The following is a 22108-nucleotide window of genomic DNA, read 5'->3' as shown; positions in this document are numbered from 1 at the left end:
TTCTAATTTACTGCAGAGTGGGAATTAAACTTTAAACTCGTCCCGCCCCTCTGCAGACCAATACTCCATGCTTCTGGCCATCAACAACCACTTGCACAATGTGCGTTATTAAAGTGTTACTCCACCCAAAATCAGTGTTTTTAGTATCAATTTCACACCCCCTGTTGGCTTTAAAGGTAGTTGTAAAGAAAAAAAGTGGTCTGTCACGACAAGACACAGCTTCTGGAGGAGCTTTGGATTTTTTGAGGGCAATAACACAATGTGGAAGCAGCATATGTAGCTCTATTTTGGCAAAATGATGATTGTTTAGAACACATTGGGCTCATGGATGGACAGCTGAGAAGTGGATTTTTCTGCACAAGCGGTTTGAGATGCTTCTGTGGGTGTTTTCATAGTTTTTGCCCACATTAAAACTTTGGAAACCACCGTACCAGACTGAACTCAAGCAGCACATAGCCGCTGTTCACTTTCAACAAAGACACTTTTTACACCTTTCTAACCCATTGAGGGTGAGTGTTTGATACTCAAAGGATAGACTGAAAGCAGGACAGTTTGAGTCACTGCAACAGTTATTCACAATCTCTAGCCCACACAAGCTTCTGATTGCATTTCATACTTATGAACAGAACAATCTCAGGCAAAAATCCAGGAAATTTCAAGATGCTTAACTTATTTGTCATTATTCTTAATTTGCTCTTTGAAGAACGTTCTGCAGGCCCAGTCAACTCAACATGCATGTTGTAATATTGGTATTTGCCAGATGAAAGTGATTAAAAATTGCTCTATGATTGCGTAATTGTGAGTGCACGACTAATTCACATTGCAGCAATATCTAATCTGTACGGCCAGAATAATTACTGGGTTAAGTATGCAATGAGATCTTGCCAAGAGCTTTCTCTCTCTGCAGGTTTACACTAGAGGGTGACATGTGGCTTTCATATAAGAATTAGTCAAATTCCTCATTTCTGGCAGTCAAACTCAAACAGGTTGGCCTCTCTCTCTCTCGCTCTCTCTGTTCTGATGTTTTGCAACCACCAGGCCCACCACCTGGATGAGTGGATGACAAACAAACTGCAAATTTTCCTTCCAGTAACTGACCAAATAGATATTTATAACCAGCTGGTCACCTCCCCCACCCACTGGGCCCCCCTCTCCTCATCCACGGCTGTGAGAGCTCCCTTTAAAGACCAGTTGTGTCACTTCTGGCTTTGTTCTTAAACAAAGAGAACTGCCCCTCATCTGCCCGTAATTGGGCCGACTCTTGGAATGTGCTTGATGTCTCCACGCAGGCCATTGCCGCTCCAACAGACAGGCAAGGGTTGCTGGGACATGGGAGATGATTGAGTGGAAGTCCATCCACCCATCTCTGCCTTATTCTGTTTTCCTTTCCTTACCTCCTCTGTCTTCCTTTTTTTTTTTTTTTTTTTTTTACCTCTGTTTCACCCTCTCTTAGCCACCTATTTCAGGGTGGAGGATCTCTTTGTTGAATAAAGAAATCCAACACTCAGGGTAAATGGAACAGTCTGCTGATCGGCTTCACCGGGTCTGTTTGGTCTCCCCGAGCTGCACCACCTCGCTAAGGTGGGGTGGTTGGACGCTCTACAAGGCCGATCGGCGGCACATGTCACTAGCAGTTACCGAGGTGATGTTGACCATGGGCAGACGTTTGAGAGGGGATTGGAGGGTGTTTACAGCATTGTTAGTAAAGGGAAGCAATTTAGAGAGTTCAAATTCCACTTGCAAGGAAGGAAAAAAATGTTGAAACAGTAGTTGGCAGGCTACCAAAAAGCCTGAGCCCCTAATTGTTTTCATTAATAGCAAATAATCTCAAAGTGCTTACTCTGTATTCTGGGAAACATTATGGTGTTACGTTCAAGACGTGTACATCTGGGAAGCCTCTGAGGGTTAGTTTAGAAATTTGTCTGCAGCAATCACATGAACCCCCAGGTGAAACGTTTTCAGACTTTTATGCTCCAACCGCAGATATGTTGGTGTCTTTGTGGAGGTGTTGTGTACCTTTTGGTGTTTAAGCAACCTTGTCGCCAGAATCCAACCCTTTGGTTTTGGTCATGACTCATTTACTCCTGAGTCCTTCACCTTTCCCCCCCAGCTCCGCTCCCCATGTCACTCGCTAGCTACCCAGGATAAGTAAATACATGATGTAATGTGTGGTTTTCGCCTCCACCTCCACCCGCATCCAGAGGTGATTGAACTGGAGCACAGCAGTTTTAGGTGGGGATAGATGGGTGTGGTCAAGAGGGTCCTGAAGAGGAGGAGCTGGTAAATGGGAGCAAATGGAGGGGACTTTAACAAGGCTGGTTTTGGGCAAATATAGCAGAAAGGAGGGGCACATGCAGGTCAACAACAGGGCGGGATCTAAAGCAGAGAGACATCACAGCAATGGTTGATCCGTCTGGGCCGGGGCTCCTCCGTCCCTGCACCCTGTAGCCGAGGCCAGGCCAGCGGCTCCACCACCCCCCGGCTGTCTGGGCTCCAGGTTCCAGGTGGGTGATTGGGGCTGTTGACTCCAGCACACGGCAGCCGCTGCCTGGTCCTGCTGCCCATAACGATCTCCTCCAGGGCTACCAGGCCCATTGTCATTCAGACTCCCCGCCACAATTCACAAGTCTGATATCCCTCCGCACTGGAGCCTGGCCTGGGATGGGCTGCCTGACTGCCGTCCCCATGTTTGTTTGTGTGAGAGAATGTGAGCTTGTCAGGAATAATAAGCCTTTATATGTGGTGGTATTTTAATTACAATGTGTTCTTACGTGAGGGACCTCTTAATAATCAAGTCCATTGTTTGCTCTTGTGTCTGTGTTGTTGTCTCTCTTGTTATTTGACTTGAAAACCATTAAAAAAGATGTAGTTAAAAACTTACGCTGGTAAGAGTTGCCTAGAAGCAAAGTTAAAGGAATAGTTTGACATTTTAGGAAATGCACTTATATGCTTTTCTTGGCAAAATTTAGATAGCAAGATCAATACCACCCTCATGTCTATGCTTTCAGTTTGAGGCTGAGACCAGGACATGGCTATCTTAGCTTAGTATAAAGACATGGGAAGAAACCAGGGGAAACAACAAGCCAGGCCGTACCCAAAGGTTAAAAACCTGCACTTCCAAAGCTTACTAATTAACATGCTATATCTTGTTTGTTTAAGTCCAATTTGCAGTTTTAAGGGGATTTATGTGCCAGACTCCAGGAACTTCCTGGTGTTTCCACCGGTTGCCTGGAAACCTCACAGTCAGGACAAGACTAAAGGAAGTCACCACGATCTTCGAAAAGCTAGACCACTGCTTCCTTGACAGATCTGTTTTTGTCTGTTCCAGTAGAACAAAAGTTCATGCTGCACCTTTTTATAAGCCTGCCTGCCTGGTTTGTGTCTGCAGACAGACGTCGTTCACTTGAGTAAAATAACTTGGTGTGAGTGAGTCACAGCACTTCACGAGGGCCACCTTTAGATAGCGAAACTAATCTGGAAAACCCGGTAACTGCACATGAAAGTTTTGATGTGCTCTCTTCAGCACATCATAATAGACGAGATCCACTCCTTCACATGCCAGCCAGGGGAAAGCATTTGTCCAAACATACAGGAAATTCCATTTTAAGAGACAAGAGCAATGCAGAGGGCATGAAAGAGTTCAGAAAATAGGATGGCGTGTACATTACAAACTGTATAAATGATTACTTGTGAGCGACGTTGAACATTTTGCATTTTAAGGCGGCCGTTTGGGTATCAGTCACTTTCACCTCCACGTAAAAGTAAACTTGCTGGCAAAACAGACAGCCGTGGAGTGGAAAGCGCCAGCAAGATTAATGAGGTGTGTCTTTCCTCTCTTTCACACTATCCTTCTCTTTATCCCTCTGTTTGCCTGTGAGGGCTGTGGGCCCATGTGTGTGTGGGGGTCCACGTGGGGTGGCCCGACGGGGCAACATACTGAAGTAAACAAGGAGAGGAGACAGCAGGGTGATGTTCCTCTCACTCAGCTTTATACACATCAAACAGGGAGCTAGTGTTACGTTGTTTAGACAAACACCTCCTCCAGCTCACTTTCTCCCAATGCTCGCCTCGTCAATCTACACATGCATCTGTCATTCTTTTTTCACAGCTGAACTCCGTCCCAAAAGTGACGCATTCACGCAATAGTTTGACATTTTGGGAAATAAACTTATTTGCTTTCTTGCTGAGATACGGCTCTCATACACGCAGTATGTCCATTAATGAAAAGGCTACAGCCACCAGCCGGTTAGCTGAGCTTAGCATAAATGTTGCAAACAGGCGGTAGCTATTTCTTCATTGTGGCATCCTGGAGTTCATGTGGAAAATCCTCAAATGAATATCAATGAATTTGACATGACACAACATTGCAGCAGTTTTTATCAAGCACACTGGCTAAGTCGGCCTGATGGAGGCTACTCTCCTCATCGCTTCTCCTTGTTTACAAGGCTTGACTAGAATCGGACGCAGCTTTTTCTTTTTTCCCCCAACAGAGTAATTAACCTCCACTTATACAGCCATGAAGTCTTCAGTGAACTCACATCGTGCATCTGCCAGTACGGTTGCACTTCTGAGAGTTTGTTGAAGTGATGAGCTCTTGCTAGCATGCTGCCTCCCTCTCTCTCTCAGAAGACCTCTTTGACATGACTCTCTGTGTGCAAGTGTGTGTGTGTGTGTGTGTGTGAGAGAGAGAAAGTGATCAAATCTTAGCAACATAGTGTTTATTCTGTTAATCTGCCTTAAATACATATGATGATAAGGAAAACCCTGATTTTTATAAATATGCATCCGCATTTTGGCAATTTCTGCAACATCCGGCTTTTTAAAGTTAATTCTAAAAAAATCCACAACCCATGTGTGTTTTCTGCGTCATGGAAATCCTAGGGCACAAATAATTTAGTATGTTCATTGATCTTCTCATCTTCTGACTTCTAGTAAAAAAGGTTTGTTTGTCACGTTGAAATCTGTGCTGCCCTGCTGTCGGACCAACTGCCGTACCCTCTCTCCCAGGAATGATGGCAGCCCCTATATAAGCACAAAAGTGATGCATAATGCATTGTCCCTGAATACATCTTCTCCTTTAGACCTGCCTGTCATTTACAAGGTGAGTGTTCTGCCCTTAGGACCTCTGTGGCCCTGCGTGGAGACCTACATGTGTTGGGCTGATCCTCAGTGTTTTCAGATGGTGTTTCACACTGTCAGGGTTGACTTATCTGACGGGGAAAAAGTTCCCAGGGAATAGACATATCCCACAGACAGCTTTGGAATGTTTTCACAGAATGGCCCGGGGATCCTCAAAGACAGGTTTGCTCCAGACAATGTAAAACTGCCACTGTGGTAACCAGGCTGGAAATATTTTTTTAAAATGTTGTCTACTAGTTTGTTGCCTGTTTTTTGTGAGCAGTTTCAGCGCTACAGTCAAACACTCCAAAAATATTCATGGTAAAAATAGCTTTGCTTTGCATAGAAAGTGTGAACTAAAATACATTATGCACATGTTGAGGAAGCTGGTGCCCATCTAAAGAGAACGTGCACTGTAGGCCAAATTCAGACCAATTTCTAGCTGTCAGAAATGTCCCCTTTTTTCATTCTCGTTTGTCCTCCCCCTTCCCTTCCTTTCTTTTCGAGGAGAGGAGCTGAGAGATGGGACCGCAAGTCCCCTCAGAGGCTTGGTCCTCCATCAGTATCCTTAATGGATGTCAGATGTGTGTGAGAGGAGGCCGTAGCGTGAGTGTGTTTCATGTTAGTTCTCAGCGTGATGAGCAGGGAAGCAGCTGGAGATGAACAGAAACCGCCCCGGCCTCCCTTACAATACCTCCATTTTTTATTCTGTCCTTCCAAGTAATGCTCTCCTGCTTTTCCCAGTGTAATATATTGGTATTAATAAAGGCAAACAAAGGCAAACATTCTGTAATGGGAGAGGAAGATATTTTGGTTTCCTGGAGAACCAGACAGCAGCCTCTTTACTTCGTCTCACTATAAATCTCGTGGCAGTTTCAATGGTTGGATGGCCATGCCCTGTGTTAACGTTTCCCTGAGTTGATTACAAAGGAGTTCAAGGCGAACTGCTCTGTTATTGCTTACAGCCATGGTACCTAATGGTATGCTACAGTGGAGCACTTCAATCGCATGTGCTGTCATACAATATCAATTTGGACCTCTAAAGGAATTTGTTATTCACCAAAGCAGTTGCTGCATAGAGATGGTTCTTTACTGTAAATGGCATCTGAGTGAACACAACTGAAGGCCTATCCCCTCCTGGCAATGCAACTCACATCCCAATTGCTTAATAGGAATTCAAGTTTCCCACAAACGTCTTTGTTGGAACAGCATCCTTTTACCGCAAGCATTAAACACTGCAGCTCACATTTCTTCTGCCTTCTCAGTAACATTTTATTTGCATCACTTGAGGGTTTTCCTTTGCAATATTGCTCCTCGGGGAGCGCTGAGGGATGAGGACAGTGCTGTGTTTCTAAGCCTAACGAGTGAATAATACAGCCTGATGTTGTACAGTATGATGCTGATTACTTTTTATAAGGTGACGGAAAATAAATAACTTCAGGTGTTTTGTGAAGGAGAGCCAATCCAACGCATGAGTCAAAATGAGTATTTCCCACTCGTCAATAAACAGAGCTGCTTACAATGAGTAAGACTTGGGGGGCTGATGTGTGGGCCAGGCCACTAAGTGGAGCAAGGGGAGTTGAAAAGGGTTTGTATCTGTGTGTGTTAGAGATTATGACTACGTCCGCACGAAGCAGGGTATATCCAAAAACAGCATTTCTATGTCTGTGAGCATCCGCGCTAGTGTGTTCTGGTTTTCAGAAAAATCTCTGTCCACGCTAAAATCCCAAAACCATAGGAAAAATGGTCAAAGCTCTTCTTCTTTGTCCTCATTCTTTTGGCAAACAGCAAGACTGAGCATCACAGCCAACATCTGGTACGGAATGGGACAGACAGAAGCAACAAATGAGACTCCAGATGAGACAGGATGAGGCTCTAAACTACTGTTTTGTGCGCCGCTGCTACCCGTGATCACCTGTATTTTCGCACAGCCAAAGTAACAATTAAGCTGGTCCCATTTACATATTTTTCTGTTTCTGTTGTTGTAAAACTGAACAAGTATGAAAAAGTGATTTGACTGCGCCTCCTGTGGACCAGGTGAACAGTATTTCCTGCGCTGCTGTGGTAAGAAGTGCATCAAATCACGACAAAATGAACATACAATACAATTTAACGACATCAGTAACTCAGGTATATTCACATTTAGAGTAAGTGATCGGAGAGAGGGTCAGAGGCGACAGGAAGCTGTGTTTTACGTCACACAGCCCCTGGCCGTGACCTCCCTTATGGACGATAAAGCACAAGAGTTGTGTTGGGTCCAAGTCTGTTTTCCCCATCAATTTGTGTTGCTCTCTACCTTAACCTGAGTCCAAATTTATCCCTAACCCCAACCAGTCATTTTCTGTGATGCTTAACCTCAACCTAACCCTGTCCTAACTCCAACCAGTTATCTCTGCGACGCCTGACCCAAACCCAACCATGAGGAGCAAAGGTGTACAACACATTTCAAAATTATTCACTGTGGACACTATTTTTGAAAAGGTTGTTGTGGACGGAGGGCCAAAGCAGAGAGGAAAAGCTTTTTTCAAATTTCCATGTATCTTTCATCTTTCAACATGCCCAAAGAGACAGAAATAAGAAAAAAGAAAAACATGGAAGCGTAGACACAAAGTTTAATAGAGAACCTGAGGGAGTGATGGAGCTGAGGGCAGCTGGGGTTGAAGCAGGTTGCCTGATAGTTGGGGAATCCGAGCGGGCAGCCAGTTGGTAGCCTTCCCTTTGCTCTGCAGGACGCGGGCGGAGGGCCTCATTATATCTCTATCCATGTCGGGCGCTTAAGTCCCTCTCCTCAGCGCCCGTTCTGTTTGTTTAGAGAGCCACAGCCTTTTTAAGCTACGTTTGGCCTAATGAGCCCATTATCTGTCAATGATCCACAAAGAGGCCCTCCTCTCTCCCGCTCCCGCTCCCTCTACCTCCCTGTGTAGCAGCTCGCCCTTGCCTCCCTTTTGCTCTTCCCTTCCCCTCCTCTTACCCTATTTTTCTGCCGCTTTCCCCCCTTTTTCTTGTGCACAACAGTCTACCCTCTTCTTTGGCCCACCTTTTTAAGCTCATTTTCTCCTCCCTGCTGCCCCGCTCTTTTTCCAAACCTGTCACACACTGTGCTCGTTCCTCTCCCTCAGGACAACGGTGTAACCTCCTCCCTTTTAAAAACACCGCCTACATCTCCTTTGAGGCTGTGCATTTTATGTCGTTGTTGGGAACCACTTTGGTCTGGTTTTAACTGCCTCACACCTGCAGACAGTGTTACCGCTCTTCATCACAGCTGATGCTGTGAGCTGACAGTCGCAACAGAGGGCAGTTGTCTTCAGGAGAGAGCTGAGGAAGATTTGCGAGGACCCCATTAGGAGTGTGATACCAACAGGATGCTGACCTTGACTTTGGGGATAAAAACTATGTGTCTGGCTGCGTTTTTATGTGGGCCTAGCAGGTATTCATCCATGTAGCCTCATATTATGTCCACGAGTCTTATTGCAAGTGTTACAGGTGTGCATCTGGGAGTAGATTCTCAGACTTTTCTCCTATACTCAGTCTTTCGGACCCCCTCCCCATTTCTATCAGTAGTCACAGGAAGCCGGTGCAGATCAGCTCTCTTTTCGGGCCTGGTTGCCCTGTTAACACCGAAGACTTAATTATGGTGATCTGGTAATAGCGGAGAAAATGGAAGGAATGCTGTCCTCATGGCCATACTCACAGCAGGATTAACTGCACAGGCTGCACTCTCCAACCTCTACAAGCTCGACGGCCCCTCTCACAGCTGCTTTTGTCTTGCCCTCCAAAGAAGGAGGGTGTGAGGAGGAGGAGGGAGAGGAAGAAAAGAGGAGAAAAAGACAAAGAAAATTAATCTGCTGGGTGCAGGATCTTAATTCGATTTAATGAAGGGAGCTTTAAGTCTGAGAGGCTTTGCGCTTGCACACCTCCACAGGCACGTACACACACACACACACACACACACACACACACACACACACACACACACACACACTCAACACTCACTCGTGTAGGTCCTATTGATCTGTTGGAACAAACCCTATTACGGGCAATTATGTTATTCACCAGCCATGGCAAATCCATTTCTTTGCTTTCATTGCTTGCTAATACATAGAAAGGAAATCTTGAACGTGATGCTTCCTGTTCGCTGAGTGTGAGATCGGAAATGTTTCCGTCTTGCTGTAATGCTTTTGTCTCACATCACTTTGAACCTGATTGTTAAGAAAAAATAAGACTTCAAAAGAAAAAAATTGTTCAAGATTTGTACTTATTTTTTCCTTACCTATAACTGACCCACAGAGGACCTGACTCTAAATATGAAGTGGGATTTTAATCTGCTTACTTCTGTCTTTTGTGGCTGTGTCTGTGGTAGCTGGGGTTAAACTGGCAGAGCTTAGAATCACGCTGTGCACCAGAACTCGCCATACAGCAAAACAATCACGAAAGAAGGGCTCCCTTTGCACCCGCTTATTGCTTCTTTTCCCTCCCTCAAAAAAAAAAAGAACAAGCAAAACCAGCCTCTCCATCTCTCCACCAATGCAGGAGAAGCCCATTACTATGTTCATCTTCTCAACGTTTGACAGGTGGAAGTAGAACTTTGGGGTTTATGTTTTAATTATAAAGAATTCCAGATGTGGAGGAGGGCTCATAAATTAGAAGCAGAGCTACTCAAATGTCTTTTTTCAAAGGGACCAAGCGGGTCAGCATCTGCTTCTCATTGCAGCCAATGTTATTAAGGGCCCTGACTACAGAAAGGCCCAAGTCCCCCGTCTGGCCCCACAATAATTGACACTATTAAATGTGCCTAAACAGATTTAGAGCGTCCAGAAAAGTTACATTTGTCTTGCAGAATGACTCTAATCATCTATTTTAGATTGAAGGGACCAAAGGAGGAGGAACCAACCACCTAATCTGGTACATGACGGAGAGGGAGCGACAAAAGAAAGCAGGCAAAGCAGAAAGTGGGGAAAGCTGAAAAAAAAAATGCACAAATACAAACAAATTAGGCCAGAATGGCTCTGTGTAGGAATGTCAGGGAGGGTGGGAGAGAACCACAGAGAGGAGGAGAGAGGTCTGAACTGTATTACCACACTCCAGACCATGCTGCTCAGGCTGCAGCGGGTTGAGCTGAATGCACATGGATGGCTTTACAAAAGCACCAGTCATGAAAGACCATCTGCTCCACTCCTCTGGTGATCTTTTAAACCCACATTAATGCAGTTTTTTCTCCTCTTGGAATGATGTGATACACTGAGCGATTTTCTCTTCTCTCTGGGGCCCGATTCATTCTGTTGGCCAGTGTTTGAGAGTGGATGTATTTAAAAAGGTATGAGTTTGATTTCTGACGCATTGCTGTTATTTTGGACAGGCATGTTTGAAGCCCTTCCGCTGCTGCAGAATCAGGAGAGGCAGAGGGAGGTCCTGCAAGCTGATTGGCTGCGGAACAAGCAGTTTGTAGTTGGTTTTGGCCAGTGGATGAGACGGGGTGCAGCAGGGGGGACGAGATGCATCGTTAAGGGTGTAGAGGGTCATAAGGTTGCGCATGGGTTGGTGTGAGGGTACGATGTTTCTCTACAGCGCAGGGCAAGAACGAAAAAGGATAAAAAAAGAAACAACTCCTTCATCCAAAAAGTGGAGCCAGATTGGCAGAAGTAAAGTGGGGCAGGAACTCTCAGGGGTGTGATTGAAAGGGTGAGAAGTTAATTTGGCAGCTTTTCCTCCTCGCTTTGCTAATGTTTCCTCTCAGGACTAAACACCCTCTGCACCCCCTCCACCACCTCACCTCTCCAAACTCTCTAACCCCCAGACACCCCGCTACCCCACCACCCACTCATCCAACTTCCACTTCCAGCCCCTTCCAAACACACACACACACACACACACTATACTGCCACCCTACCTATGCCATGGTTCGCTTCTTCAAACATCCACACGCCTTGTTTCCATTTCTCACTACCCCTCCTCTTCTTGGTTTTTCCTCCATCCTCTCACCATAAGCTGACCGCCCCCTCCCACACCCTCGTGAAAAAGCACCCTCCATCCCAGCAGTGCACGGTGACCCGAGACGAAACCTTTTCTCCCCAGGAAACATCCTGCTCTGAAACACTTTGGCTCAAGTGTGTTTTCTCCTGGGACATGGAGAGGAGGGTGGGTGGGGGTTTCTGAGGTGATGGTGGTGTGGTACTTGAGCTAAATGGAGACCATGTTGGTGTATCTTCACGGCCTGTCAATCAGAAGCCCGCTGATGTGTAGGGGCGCTCTGCTACAGCTCAGGAGGTGGTGGTGGTGGTGGGTAATGGGGTCGGTGTGTACATAAATGTGTGTATGTGCATGTGGTGTGTGTGTTGCACAGGAGAGAACCACATGGTGTCCTTGCTCTCCTCACTCACCACATGCAGGATCACTCCCATCAACAGGAGAGTGTTGTAGGGGAGGGGAGTGTGTAGAGGAAGGGGTGAAGGGGGTGGGGGGTGGCGGGGAGTTTGGCTATGTTTGCAATTAAAATGCATCTTTTTCTCTCTTTCGAAACTAAGGTTGAAAACACAGTGCAGAGTGGTTGTGTTTGCAAACTCTAGTTTATCTTCCCTGAAGTGCCTGAATTCTTCATTGAATTATTGGAGTTATGAGCCCACATTCTGTCACCTGTGAGTCTCTCTGTAATTGTCCTCTAGGTTACGTCAATAGGACTGATACTCTCTACCAATACAAGTGGTGTCATGAGGTACATTCTCACACCCCTGTTCTTCACACTTTGTACATAAAAACCTGAGCGGAAACTGGAAAAAAGCAGCTGAAATCCCACAAGAGACAAGACAGAAACGGCTGAACGAAATAGACACATCAAATGCATCTTGATGTTGCTTCTGCTTCACCTGCAAAAAAACATTCATGTCATATTATGTCATGCCTCCACTGCACCAGACAATCAAATAAATAAATAAATAAAATAAAAAGCAGGGCATTGGGGGTGTATGTAACTGCAGTGTCCTCAGTTCAAGTCCAGACGGAGGCCCTTGTTGCATACACCCCCCTGTTACCATACTGGCTTGTGGCTTGGCAGAAAAAATGTATTAATTATGTACTCATGATGCCTGAATGTTTATGAAACCTTGTCACATTCTTTTTAATATAATTGCATAAAAGTAGTTGATGCAATTTTTTTTTTTTTCAGAAATGCCTGAAATTTGCTTTAAACTTTTTTGGAAGCATAACCGCTGTATTGAGTTATGATTATAGTCCATGAATGATTGTCAACCCTGCACACTCTAATAGGTCGCATTTATGACCTGCAATCACAGAGAGAAAGATAAGACAGTAAGAACTTGCTTTGTGCTGCTATATTCATTTGTGTTGTGTCATTCATATCGAGCTCTTGTCAGATAAAGACGCTAATGCACACATATTTGTTTTTTTAAATTGATATTTAATGCGCAGTGATTTTAGAAAATAGATTAAGGCTAGAACCCTGCTTGACATTCGTAATTTACTCAGATGTATCTTAATTTGGACATGATCTGTGAAAAAGAGATCAAGAGAAGGGTAACATGAACCAGAGGAGGGAAGGCAGTCCTTAACAGACTGGCACATCCTCTCTTAGCTCAGGCCACACACAGCTCAGAACATGGAGCGGTTTACCTTTGGTTTAAGCCAAACGTCTTCAGTCACTATAGGGAGAGAGGATCGAGTCGGAAGATAAATGACAGTATATTAAAGTAATAAATGTTCTATGTAATGAACATGCTCATGGCCTCCATGAGTCATACACAACATAAAACGTTACATTTGGGAATGTGGCGGTGCAGACTAGAATATCTCAGAAACAACTTGATAAAGCCTCAGACATGTAAAGGTCAAGGTCAGCGGCATATAAATCAGTACTTAGACATGGAAATATGATTTGACAGAAATATTTGATTTATATGTGAAATACTTAAACGTCTGAGAGCACCAGTTCAGTTTTTAGCATGGAAACATAGTGGCCCCCTAGTATAAGGCTCCAAGCCTATAGCATGCAGGGTGGGGTTGTACTATTGGGTTCCAATAGGACTGACATCACCTTGTAGCTGTAACTCATTTGGCTACAGCGGACCCTGTTGCATGTAGTGCAACACTAATCAAACATACTTGTTGGCTGAGGCTAGTCACTTGCACATACGCCCATGATCTCAGACATGTACCTATAGCCACACATGTGCACACTTACACACAACCTCTAACACCACAAAGCATGATCTCACACGTGCACGTACACACATGCTCATAGGCTGCGTCCCGTAAATTTCTGGTCGCCTCCGTGCCCGTAAGTACCACTGGGGTCCCCATTGCGTGACCAGTTCTTTTTAGCTGTATTATTTCTCGACATTCCCAGACAATGTCTACGGAGGGATCGCAGGAATCTCACCATGATGTAATCAGATGTGACACGCTAGCTGCACGTGTGGACAGTGTTGTTATCTTTGTCTGATGCTAAAGCTAATATCAGGGAGATAAAGTGAGGATGTGTGCAGTAGCTGTGCTATGTTAGTAGCTATTGGCCATATGTAGTACCTGTACATATTTCTCTCTATACCTGCAATAATTAATTTCTTGTTTGTGTTGAACTTGCAGAATATCACTGTAAGCATTTCAGTTCAGTGTATATGTCTTCACATACATGCCTGTCCACACACTTGTGTGTTTATGTGTACGTGCGCATGCATTCTCTCTCCCCGAGGCCAGCCGCGGGTGCCGGATAGGAGCACACGCGGCTAACACACTGCAGGTTGCAGTGTGAGACAGGCCAGGTCGGCTGGTGACAGTGTGCAGCCCCTCTCCTGCCTCATTTATCTGCTATGGCAGCGGACAGAATGCAATTTCCTGCGAGGGGGAGGCCGGGGGGATGGAGCGGTGAGGGGGCCGGGGGATGCGAAGAACATCAAAGGCCTCTGAGAGCTATCAGGAACTTGAGTACTGCCAGCGCTGCGTGCCAGCTCACCAGCCCTAGCTCACACTGCGGTGCACCCGGACATCAGCTATGGCTATACACACCATTCACAGTGTTTGTTAATATGTGAGTGTGTGTGTGTGTGTGTGTGTGTGTGTGTGTGTGTGAGTGAGTGAGAGAGAGAGAACAGGATAAAAATACCCCTCCATTTAGAGGCTCAGACACCTTGAGCTGGAGCACTCAGAGCAGCCATTAGGCATGTTGCAGTATGAGGAGAAGGTCACAGTTTATCACCCCTGCCACCCTACCTCTCCAACACAAACACCCGCTCGCTCTCCTCCCCGTCCCTCCCTCCGCCACGTCCTCCAGCTGCTATCAGTGAGGTGAGCGGACAGGGCAGAGCAGGGAGGTTCGATTAGGACCATTTGGTGGTCTGCATGCTCTGCAGTGGAACCTCTTAACGAGAAGCAGCTTGGCTCAGTATGCTGCGGCTGTGTGTTTGTGTGTATTAGGGTACATGTGTTTAACTTCTGTGCCCATGCTGCCTCTCATCTCACTGCCGTTTTAATTCCTGCCTCTTTATGCTCAGCGCTGACAGGAAGGCACTGTAAGTTCGTGCTTTCAGCATGTTACATTGGCTAGACTGTCTCTGTGTGTCTTTAAATTCATCTTACTGCACTTTTGTGTGTATATTTGAATGTCTTCTCGCGTATCATCCATGCAGGAGGAGGGATGATAGGGTTTATGACAGGAAGTAATAAGGCTGCCCCCGCTGGATTTCATCTGTTCCTTCCCTACTTGGCCTCCTCCTAACTTCTTTTTTATGTGGCGTTAAACAGGCCTGCTCTACAGAGCAGAGGAAACGGTTCATCCATGTTGTCACACAGACTGTGCTCGTATGACTGCACCTGTACTACATATATAGATCTTTTAAAAACGCTTATCTTGCAAAAGCTATGCCACAAAGTCTTACCAATTTCCAGCTACCAGCTTGAACTTCTGTAACCTCCTTGCACTCATGTAAAACAATTCACAAACACATGAATGAGTCTTTTTCTGTTTCCATTCCTGCTGTATATACAGAATACACGTTGATCATACAGTCTGATAGCAGCTGGCAGCTGGTTAAACAGTCAACACCGCTGACCTCTGTACATCCAAAATGTTTGCATCCATACGACCGTGGCTGGGCCTCAGACAAACACAACATTCTCTGCATACACCCGCCAGCTGCATGGATGTAGGGTCCCGTACAGACCCTATCTAGAGCCTATCACTAACAGCATGGTTGGCACTGCCTATGGAATGCTTTTGTCTTGGTCTGTGCCTTACTGTGTGTGGGAGGTCATATAAGTGACCCCCACTCGCTGCCTTCCGCTTTCACTCATACATTTGTGCATTTCAGTGCGAGACCACCTTACTTTGTCTTTCATTACGAGCTCTTGGAAGGATGGTTAGGCTGGAGCAGGAGGTCTGGTCAGGGCTAGAGGGGTTGGACACCGGGGGTGGGATATCTTATCACAGGCATCAGAAATGCCTTGTCGGCAGCCATTCATTGGGCTTGGGGAAAATAAACCAAACCCCCCCACCCCCCGCAAATGACTGAGTTAGACAGATAACAGCAGGCCAAGGGGGTCCCCTCTCCCTTTTCCCCACCCGTCTATCACTCTTGCTCCCCCGTCTCTCTCTCTCTCTCTCGCTCCCTGGCTGGTTTTATTGGAGAGGAAACAGAAAACAGAAAGCCTCAGTGTGGGAAGCCACTTGTTATCTGAGAGTCTTGGGAATCGAGGCCTCGGCAGAGGCTTCACTCAGCGCACTAATGAAAGCAGGACGATTTGGCCGCTTTCGTTCCCAACATAGTTAGACCCCCATCCCCATCTCAGTGCAGGTACTCCTCCTGCTTCCATTTTGCCTCCCATTCCCAGCTTCCTTCTTCATCCTCAACCGTTCCACACCTTGACCTCCGGTTTCCTTTTCGGGAAGAGCGAGCCAGTAATCCATAAATTACTTTTGTTTGGCAAATGTTTCGGAAGGGCTCACCTGTTGCTCTAATGCCACTACAACTACTGTATAAGCCACCAAGCCTAATAATTTCAATTTCAAGATAAGCGAGATGAGAAGTGTTCATTACTTTAAAGTGTGAATGACTTGCTCATACAAGTTCATGTGTACAGGCCTAATAGCGTAGTAACAGTGCACTTTTAATGCAGTTGCTGAAAATTTAATTTGACCGTCCCAGAACAGATCCTAGGATGCATTGTGCACAGCCTGTTTGTTAGGCCTGCCCCTATAGAAAGCATGATGGACAGGTTTTTAAAAGTCACACATGGCCCCTTGAACCATAGAAAATCCTCTCTATTCAACAGTTCATTAAGGCTAGAAGATTTAAGTTTCCCCAACTAAACAATGCAGCAGAGATCCACTAAGTTCACCTTTGTTTGCCACATAGCTGAGGTTTACCATCCCCAGGTGAGCGACTGAGAGCTCTTCTCTGTTCTGATTCCCTCCATGCTGTGGCTCTCCCAGTGGAGCCGGGGCAGGGAGGCAGCAAGGCCATGTGAATGCTGTGTAGTAAGGTAAGACTTGGCCGCCGGGCATCCGGAGAGAGGGCTCAGCTCCCTTTGTGGTGGATCCCTGACAGGTTGGGGCGAAGCACAGACCAACCCCTCCCATCCACTTTCACCTGTGATATTGTCCCAGGTGGAGGGGTGGAGGAGGAGACAGAGGGATAGGTGGAGGGGTTGCAGAGGAGGCACTGAGATGTCCCCATAGGGCATGGCTTCTGTGTAGCACGATATCCCAGTGGGCTTTGCCGGCCTCCAGAGAGAGGTTAAATGAAGCCAGGGCTGTCTGACGGACAAAGGCCGCAGGTCAGCACCCAGCCCTTTGATCCATTCCTGCCCTCTTCAGACCACAGAGCCAGACCTTTTTGTTTCACCTTGCTTTTCTATCCCTAGGGCTAGCCCCCTTTTTTCCTCTCAATCTGCCCCCGACAATGGAGTCACTTACAAAGCTCTGAGCGTTGTATGGTCTGCCAGTCACCAGAGGGGAGAGGTTTCAAAGGGAAGGTAGTGGGGCTCAGTGTCTCCCAGGTCCCCAGTGAGGAGATAGATACTGGCTCTTTCAGTCCCCAGCACTGGGCCACAACCCCACAGCTGCACCCAGCACTTTAGAGGCCTTATCCAACAAAGGCCCAGAGAGGGAAGTTCATTTATAGGGGTAAACAGTGGAAAAAGGAGCAGGGAAATTCATTGACACATGCTTGACTCCACCTCAGCACCTTACTGTGACAGGATCTGCAATTTTTCACTTTTTTAAAACTTCAGTTGGTCGTGTATGATAATGACAAGCAGACCAAGTGCAAATACACAAAAGTATTTAGAGGGTTGTAACTTTGCAACTCCAGTGCCAGAAAACAGCTTGCTGAAATATGACTTTCAATTTTATGTTGATTTTTTTTTCCATTTCTCTCTAATGGTCAAAAGGGGGAGGAAAGGATTTATCTTGGAGCAGCACATGCTCCTCAGCAGATGTAGAAAGGCCGAATAGAGCTAACATGTTTTGAGTTTGTCTCCAGCCTGTTCTCCGGCCAAAACATTCAGGTGGAGCTGGGCTCAGAGACCGCGGTCGTATAAAAGCCCAGAAGTAGCTGACACTTCCCACCTCCTCTGCCTGTCCCACTGTGCCTGAAGTCCTTTAAGTGTCAGGACATCACCGCCTCATCGGAATGGCGAACTTTCGGGTTGGCAAACAAAAACAAAGAATGATTTCTTCCTCTGCGCAAATATTACTTGTAAAAATTAAAGTTAGTGCACACCATATTTACAGTTATGCAACTTTTACGACATCCCAGTGGTAGCAGGTTGGCTTTTTCATCAAACAATAATACGCTGGGTTAAGAGACACAACAGATACTTGACCTCAGCATCGACTGTACTGTAAATTTTGATCCACTGTTTTGATCCAAGCACTTGAAAGACAAATGACGGTTTGACCCTTATTCGCATTTGTTCATGTTTGTGGCAGGATACCAGTGATAATTTGGTGTCTCCCATCAAAACAGATATAGGTGTGTGCGACCGTGTGTTTGTGTGTGGCAGGGGCCCTGAGTGAGGGCCACAGGGGCAGGAATGTAAAGGCTGCCCTGGGGGCCTCTGTGGTGCTAATGGATTAACAGGCCAGCTTGGCATGCTAATGGAGATTGTCTGTGATGTAATGAGCTTCTAATTAGGTCACCTCTGAGCTTGACCCTCTTGTAATGAGGAGGGCAGAAGGGAGAGGAGGGGCCGGGGCTGGTGATAGCACCCTGACCTGCAGGTGTGAACCGGCCCGGGCTGTAAACAGGGCTGGACATTCCTGGCATTCTCAGCTCAGCATCCCCTCCCGAAACTCCCCTCCTCCTGCCTGCCAATAACCCTTCTCTAGCGCTATGGGTGGATACACACACAGAGAAACAATTGGAGCCACATTTCATGCTCCAAGGTGCTTCCCGGTTTGGCTGACAAAAGTTCCCTTGAGCTCAGCTATTCTTTGATTGTCGGACACTGTTTTTCTTTATGATATCCCTTTCACAGGGGTGTCACAGCATTATGCCTTGACCTGGATTCAAATGCTAAAGGGATCTGCAGGAGGGGAACCATCTAATTAAATGTGCAAGATTCTAATCATCCTGTCTTATTGTGGTGTGTCGTCCCTTCCTGACTGTCCTCTGCTTGCAGGACTGTCATCAATCATTCACTCTTCCTCCTCAGACTGTCTCACTTTTTTTTTCTCTGCCTTGGCACAAAGTGGCGCACTGATACCGCCCCAAAGCCCTTTTCTGACAGAACAAAACGCCTCTTTATTTCCCAGGGGGAGAATAACACCCAGTGTGCCACCGAGCAAGTGAAGAGGTAGGGAGACCAATCCATCTGCAGTTATTAGAAGTGCCCTGTGAAAGGATTCCAGGACTGCTGCCAGCACTTTTATTGCACAATTTACGGGCATTGCATTATTATAAGTATTGCATGATTGGTCTAACGGGGATTTTACAATGTGCTCTCGAGGATGGCGCTGGATAAAGTGTAAATGGGGAAGGTTTTATGTCATGTTTCTCTCCTTTTCCACTTGTTGAATGAAGCTGAATTATTCACAAAACTATGGCGAGTTTGGTTCTAATCAAGATTATAGCAGAGTGTGGTTTGTGGATGTGCATCTAAATGCTTGTGCACACTTACCACAGGTGGGTGGGCATGCACGTGCACACACACGTGCGTGCACGCTCAGGTTGACTTTTAAAGAGCTGGTGTCAAGATGCAGCGTTTGAACAGATAGGATCAGTGTGGTTTATCAGTCATGGAGGGCGGTGACCAGGATGCATGGAGCTTGAGGGGGAGTGGTATGACGAATGACCTATTGGAGGTCATCGCTCTGTTTGTACTGTAGGACTTATCAGATGCTGAAGGCTCATTGAGTCACTTGGTTGGAGTTCAGTTTTTGCCTCTGAGGTAAAAAAGTGTGAGTTGTTGTGCAGGCTGTCTGGAGAATGATTCATTAAAGTTAGCGAGTGATGACTTCAAGCAAGATGTGAAAATCGAAGGACCTGTTGTGCCTCTTAAGAAAGCAGTCAGTGGTTTGGATGTGTATTTGTGATCATAGACGTGTGTTACTTAAGTAGCACGTTCAGCCTACTATTTAATCGTATTAAAGGTCATGGGGAGGTTTGAGTACATTCCAACATACAATGGCGTAAAACGGAAGCACTGTGGACTACTGTGGTCCACACTCACACAGTCTACAGTCCACACAATGCTTGAGTCTTTGAAATAAGGGGCTCCTATTACAGGATGAGCAAACTCCACACAGAAGGGGCTGTTAATAAAAAACAGAATCTTCCAATTGTGAGGCAGCAGTGCTTACTGAGATAGCCCAAGATTTTAGGACAAATAAGCTGACGTTTGTGTCTTCTGGCTTAGATTGGTCTCCTTGGGGGTGTGTGTGATTTCTACCTACAGTCAAGGTGCAGTTTTGCCTGATTGTTGCGATTTTTTTCGACTAGACCTCTGAGGGCAGGGAGGTGCAGAGACAGGAACCCCAAAGTAGTAAGTGGACACTCTCTTTATCAGTCCCTCGTTGCCTCTCTTCTTTTAGTGGCCTAGACTCATTAAGCCATCTATAAATGGTCCGGTCTTAATGAGGAGGCTTTTATAGGGCTCTCCCTGGGCCTCCAGGGGATAATCAGACTCCAGTAGGAAGTCGTCTGTCTTGATAGCCTGCCCCTTTTCTCAGCGGTGGTCCGGCCAGGACTAGCCCCCATCCAGCATACAGTCACACCACCCATCTACCTCCGTCTTAATTTCTTTCCCCCCTCGTCCATCTCTCTCTCACTCTCTCCATCTTTGCCATTGCCCCTGCATGTAGTTATTTCATGGCACGATAAAAGTCAGCTGGTGCCCAGCGCGCAGGCCACTTGCGGGTCTTTTAATTGCCTCCTTCCTCCCCCTCGGCCTAGCCGGCTGCGGCTCTTTTACGAGGCCCAGGCCCCGGACCCACCGGCTGCTGCTCACCCTTTCAAGGGTCTTCCTTTTCTCCTAAGGGATGTCTATCTGTCTCCTGAGGCACTGAGACTCCAACCGTCTCCATTTTCAGATGATACCAATAGAGCTGTACCACCATGTGAATAGTATTTGGTGGTGAGGGCTGAGGACAGATGGAGGCAGTGATAATTGCAGAGTTAGTCAGAAGTGATGACAGGGAGCTGGTCCTAAAATAAATTGGGACAAAGTTTGACACTCTTCACCCCAAACTAATTTGATATTTAAAAAAGCTTTGCGTAAACTTTCATGGATTACAGTCTTTTGTTTGTGTCAATAAAGCTTGCTTGTACAGCTTTACTTGCATCTCTGGTGCTCACAAGACAGCAGTGTTTACTTAGTTGCTTAAGTAGATAATGAAGATTCATTTTACGTGTTGCTTTTGGTGATTAAAAGCGTATTCATCAATGCCATGTCAGGCGGTGCTCCGATGAGGGTGAAAGCCTATCCCTGAACACATGTTTACCAAAAAGGTCAGAGAGCACACTGTGTTTACACCAGCGGGTTTAGGACGGACATGCTTAGAATTGGAAATGCTGCTGTAGGCAACGACTTTAATCAAATTACCTTTTTCCCTTCCTCATCCTCTCCCCTTCACTCTATCGTTGCTCGTAAGAACCCTCTTTTTGTCTTCCAAGATTCAAAACAACTGCTGCATTAGCGTCATTGAGTGTATGTCACTTCCTGCCTTAGGGTGAGTGTGGCCTCTCCACTTCCTCCCTTATTCATTCCAGAGGAGGGCTCCGAAATGCTGCTCCATCCCAGCGAGCAGAGGGCCTTGTTTCAGCCTTGGGGCTCTCTTAAAATGCATGCAGTTTGTGATTTGGAATAAGATATGTAAATCTGGAATGGCCTTTAGTATGTTTCTAAGGGGAAAGTTACTCAGCAGCTGCTTTTTGTAACTGTGTCTAAAGTCATTCCTTTTAATTCTTGGCAAGAGATACAAAGAGGGGCTGAGAGGGGAGAAGGGAGAGGCATGGCTTATGGGAAATGGAATGATAGCTCAGACCAAAACAAATTGTTTCTGGTTTCACTTGGGCCCGACCCTATTATCAGGCTGAGTGTCAGATCAGACAACTGCTGGAGCAGAGACAGTCCAGATGGAAGAGAGTGAGAGAGGAAAAAAAGACCTCTTGGAGACAGTTTGCACTTGTGTAAGTGGTGATATTGTTTTAAATTTTAAATGTAGTTCTGTGTCAGTGTGTGTGTGTGTGTGTGTGTGTGTGTGTGTGTGTGTGTGTGTGTGTGTTGAGGAGGGCCAGTAGGTTGAAGGTCAGGTCTAAGGCCACGGTCCTTGCTGGCGGGGAGGCCGCCATTACCTCTGGGTTGCGGACATGGGGGAAAAGTGAAATCCACTCTCAGATCCTAATGATGTTTTCTTTTGGAGTGAAAAATCTAAACATGCCCATTGCTCAGTAATGTGACCCAGTGTGGGGTCGCAGTCTGGTCACTGCAGGAAAAGGCTTGTGTTTCAATTGCTGGAGCTTGAAACAACACGTTTGCAGGG

Source organism: Chelmon rostratus, chromosome 15, assembly GCF_017976325.1.
Source record: "Chelmon rostratus isolate fCheRos1 chromosome 15, fCheRos1.pri, whole genome shotgun sequence".
Classification (NCBI taxonomy): Eukaryota; Metazoa; Chordata; class Actinopteri; order Chaetodontiformes; family Chaetodontidae; genus Chelmon; species Chelmon rostratus.
The sequence above is the reverse complement of the archived record's forward strand: the minus strand, read 5'-3'. Positions refer to the sequence as shown.